Source organism: Canis lupus, chromosome X (assembly GCF_003254725.2).
Source record: "Canis lupus dingo isolate Sandy chromosome X, ASM325472v2, whole genome shotgun sequence".
Lineage (NCBI taxonomy): Eukaryota > Metazoa > Chordata > Mammalia > Carnivora > Canidae > Canis > Canis lupus.
The window spans coordinates 49,533,963-49,539,331 of record NC_064281.1 but is presented as its reverse complement, the minus strand read 5'-3'; the positions used below and the strand labels follow the sequence as shown (position 1 = coordinate 49,539,331).

The window sequence follows — 5,369 nt, the reverse complement described above, 5'->3', positions numbered from 1 at the left end:
GAAACATCGGGGTGCAGGTGTTCTAGCATTTCACTGCATCTGTATCTTTGGGGTAAATCCCCAGCAGTGCAATTGCTGGGTCGTAGGGCAGATCTATTTTTAACTGTTTGAGGAACCTCCACACAGTTTTCCAGAGTGGCTGCACCAGTTCACATTCCCACCAACAGTGCAAGAGGGTTCCCTTTCTCCACATCCTCTCCAACATTTGTGGTTTCCTGCCTTGTTAATTTTCCCCATTCTCACTGGTGTGAGGTGGTATCTCATTGTGGTTTTGATTTGTATTTCCCTGATGGCAAGTGATGTGGAGCATTTTCTCATGTGCTTGTTGACATAGTTGGACTTTGAATGAGAAAGCAACCTTGTCCTCAGGTGGCCAGCTCAAATTCCATTCAAATTGAAACTCTTCTTTTTATTTTCATTCCAATATTTTATTTAAATTCTAGTTAGGCCTTTCTGCCCCTGCACGCTACCGAGTAAGCATCGTTAAAAGTCTCTCCTACCACCGCCATCATGTCTAAGTCAGAGTCTACCAAAGAGCCTAAGCATCTGCGGAAGCTCTTCATGGGAGGTTTGAGCTTTGAAACAACCGATGAGATTCTGAGGAGCCATTTTGAGCAATGGGGGACACTTACGGACTGTGTGGTAATGAGCGACCCCAACACCAAGTGCTCCAGAGGCTTTGGGTTCATCATGTACACCACCACGGAGGAGGTGGATGCAGCCATGAACTCTCTGCCGCACAAGGCGGACAGAAGAGTCGTGGAACCAAAGAGGGCTGTCTCCTGAGAAGAGTCTCAAAGACCTGGTTTCACTTAACTGTGAAAAATATTTTTGTTGGTGGCATTAAAGAAGACACTGAAGAACATCATCCAAGAGATTATTTTGAACAGTATGGGAAAATTGAAGTGATTGAGATCATGACTGACCGAGGCAGTGACAAAAAGAGAGGTTTTGCTTTTGTGAACTTTGATGACCATGACTCTGTATATAAGATTGTCATTCAAAAATACCATACTGTGAATGGCCACAACTGTGAAGTAAGGAAAGCCCTGTTGAAGCAAGAGATGGCTGGTGCTTAGTCCAGCCATAGAGGCCGAAGTGGTTCTGGAAACTTTGGTGCTGGTCTTGGAGGTGGTTTTGGTGGGAATGACAACTTTGGTCATGGAGGGAACTTCAGTGGTTGAGGTGGCTTTGGTGGCAGTCGAGGTGGTGGTGGATACAGTGACAGTGTGGAAGGCTATAACGGTAATGATGGAAGCAACTTTGGAGGTGGAGGAAGCTATAACGATTTTGGCAATTACAACAATCAATCCTCAAATTTTGGACCCATGAAAGGAGGAAGTTTTGGAGGCAGAAGCTTTGGCCCCTATGGTGGTGGAGGCCAATACTTTGCCAAACCATGAAACCAAGGTGGCTATGGCAGTTCTAGCAGCAGCAGCAGTTATGGCAGTGGCAGAAGGTTTTAATTACTGCCAGGAAGCCAAGCTTAGCAGGAGAGGAGAGCCAGAGAAGTTACAGGGAAGCTACAGGTTACAATAGATTTGTGAACTCAGCCAAGCACAGTGGTGGCAGGGCCTAGCTGCTACAAAGAAGACATGTTTTAGACAATTACTCATTTGTATGGGCAAAAAACTCAAGGACTGTATTTGTGACTAATTGTATAACAGGTTATTTTAGTTTCTGTTCTGTGGAAAGTGTAAAGCATTCCAACGAAGGGTTTTAATGTAGATTTTTTTTGCACCCATGTTGTTGTTTGCTAAATGTAATAGTCTTATCATTACGCTGAATAAATGTGTCTTTTTTAAAAAAATAAATTCTTGTTAGTTGGGACTCCTGGGAGGCTCAGGGTTTAGTGCATGCCTTCTGCCCAGGGTGTGATCCTGGAATCCCAGGATCGAGTCCCACATTGGGCTCCCTTCATAAAGCCTGCTTCTCCCTCTGCCTGTGTCTGCCTCTCACTCTCTGTGTGTCTCTTATGAATAAATAAATAAAATCTTTAAAAAAAACTAGTTAGTTAACATATAGGGTAATATTAGTACAGGAGTAGAATTTAGTGATTCATCACTTATATATACCACCCAGGGCTCATCAAAAGTACCCTCCTTCATACCTATCACCCATTAGCTCATCGCCCATCCACCTCCCTCTATCAACCCTCAGTTTGTTCTCTATAGTTAAGAGTCTCTTTGGTTTGCCTCCTCTTTTTTTCACTTTCCACTATGTTTATTTTGTTTCTTAAGTTCCACATATGAGTAAAATCATACGGTATTTGTCTTTCTCTGACTGACTTATTTCACTTAGGACAATACACTCTATTTGGGCTGCAGGAATCATTCAATATTTGCTAATCAATCAACATGACATTAATGAAAGAAAGGATAAGAACCATATGATCTTCTCAATAGATGCAGAAACAGGATTTGACAAAATACAGTATTCTTTCTTGATAAAAAACACTCAACAAAGTAGGATAGAGGGAACTTACCTAAACATCATAAAGGCCTTATATCAAAAGATCCAAAGCTGATATCAAACTCAATGGAGAAAAACAAATCTTTTCCTCTAGAGTGAGGAAAAAGACAGGGATGTCCACTCTAATCATTGTTACTTAATATAGTCCTGAAAGTTCTTGCCTCAGTAATCAGACAACAAAAAGAAATAAAAGGCATCCAAGTCAGTAAGGAAGAAGTCAAACTTTCACTTTTCATAGATGACATGATACTCTATGTAGAAAACCCAAAAGAATCTACCAAAAAATTGCTATAAATGGGACCCCTGGGTAGCTCAGCAGTTGTGCATCTGCCTTCAGCTCAGGGCATGATCCTGAGGTCTGGGGATTGAGTCTCACATCAGGTTCCCTGTGAGGAGGTAGATTCTCCCTCTGCCTATGTCTCTGCCTCTCTCTCTGTGACTGTCATGAATAAAAAAAATATTTTAAAAATGTTTAAAAAATTAAAAAAAATTAAAAAAAAAAAAATAAAAAATGTTAGAAATGATGCAGGAATTCAGCAAAATCTCAGGATATAAAATCAATGTACAGAAAGCTGTTTCATTTCTATACATCAAAAATGAAGGAGCAGAAAAAGAAAACAATTAATCAATCCCATTTATAATTGTACCAAAACCCATAAGATGTCTAAGAATAAAAATAACCAAAGATGTAAAAGATCAGTAGTCTGAAGTCTACAGAACACTTATGGAAGAAATTGAAGATGACAAAAATGAAATGGAAAACTCAATTATCTTATACATAGACCTTTCAAGTAACTAGCATTTGAACTAAGGATTCTGTAACACCAAACAATAACCCCATCCTTCCAATATAAGAAGGACATGATTGGCCCTGTCCATGTGCATCCTGTTATTTTCAATCTTCTATTCCAATATATTAAAATTCTTAGGTGCTTTTTCATAATTATACTACATTTCCTATTTTATTTTCCTAAGTTATTCCCTGATGAGAAATAGTAGACACTATCAAATATTCAATTAATTTCTACTAATAATTGTTCATGAATTTGAAAATCTTGTAGATTAATTATCCCAATACATGTAGCCTATCCTCATAGGTTTTTTTTATATTCCTTCAATAATTTCTGTTGTTTCTTTATGAATTCTAAAAACAATGAACAATACTAAATTAGATAAAACTTTAGAAACAGAGAGTTGGATTAAATAGTGAAGCTTGCAAATTTCAGACATAAAGAGAAAATCCTAAAAGCAGCTCAAGACAAGAGATTCCTAATATATAAGGGGAGAAATATCAGATTAACAGCATATATATCCAGAGATCTGGGAAGGCCAAAAAGGGCTGGCATGGTATATTTAGGGTACTAAACGAGAAAAACATAAAGCTAAGAATACTTTATCCAGCAAGCCTGTCATTCAGAATAGGAGAGATGAAGAGCTTCCAGGATAGAAACTGAGAGAATATGTAAGTACCAAACCACAACTGCAAAAAAAAAAAAAAATACAAGGGGAAATCCTGAAATCAAAGAGGGAGCCCAAAGAAATAATCCACAGAAACAGTGACTGTATAGGTAATACTATGTCACTAAATTCATATATCTCAATAGTTACTTTGAATGTGAATGGGCTAAATGATTGAATCAAAAGACAGAGTATCAGACTGGACAAAATAGCAAGACCCATCTATTCTGTCTATAAGAGATTCATTTTAAACCTAAGGACACCTCCAGCCTGAAAATGAAGGGGTGGAGATCCACTTACCTTTCAGATATTTCTCAAAAGTAAGCTGGGGTAACAATCTTCATATCAAATAAATTAGATTTTAAACCAAGATGGTAATAAGAGATGAAGAGGGACACTATATCATACTTAAAGGATCTATCCAACAAGAAGATTTAACAATTATGAATATTTATGCCCCTAATGCAGAAGGAGACAAGTATACCAATCAATCAATAACCAAAGAAAAGTGATACTTAGATAACAATACAATTATTGTAGGAGACTTCAACACAGCAGTCTCAGCAAAGGACAGATGTTCTAAGCAGAACATCACCAAAGAAACAAGGGACTTGAACGACACACTGGACTAAATGAATTTCACAGATATATGCATCCTAATGCAACTGAATACACAGTCTTCTCAAGCGTACATGGAACTTTCTCCAGAATAGACCACATACTGGGTCATGAATCAGGTCTCAACAATTACCAAAAGATTTGGATTATCCCTTGCATATTTTCAGACCACAGTGCTTTGAAACTAGAAATCAACTACAAGAAGAAATTCGGATGAAACTCAAACACTTAGAGGTTAAAGAGTATCCTACTAAAAGATGAATGGGTCAACCAGGAAATTAAGAAGAATTAAAAAGATTCATGGTAGGTAACAGAAATGAAAGTAAAACTGTTCAAAATCTTTGGTATACAGTAAGTTGGTCCTAAGAGGGAAATACATCGCAATACATGCCTCCCTCAAAAAATTGTAAAAATCTCAAATACACAAGCTAACCTTGAACCTAAAGGAACTGGAGAAAGAATAGCCAATAAAGCCTAAACCAAGCAGAAGTGAGATTATAAAGATTAGAGCAGAACTAAATGACATACAGATGAGACGAACTGTAGAACAGATCAACAAAACCAAGAGCTGGTTCTTTGAAATAATTAATAAGATAGAGAAAAGCCTAGCCAACATATTAAAAAGAAAAAAGACTCTAATAAAACCATGAATGAAAGAGGAGAGATCACAACCAATACCAAGGAAATACAAAACATTTTAAGATAAGATTATAGGGGAAAGGAGAGAAAATGAGTGGGAAAAACTAGAGATGGTGACAAAACATGAGAAACTCCTAACTCCTGGAAACCAATAAGAGGTAATGGAAGGGGAGGTTGGCGGG

General features: G+C 37.8%; 1 pseudogene; it reads left to right on the top strand.

The window, feature by feature from the left end:
* The first annotated feature begins 510 nt into the window (after nucleotides 1–510).
* Nucleotides 511–1,709, top strand: LOC112652493 (heterogeneous nuclear ribonucleoprotein A1-like; annotated as a pseudogene).
* Nucleotides 1,710–5,369: the final 3,660 nt, after the last annotated feature.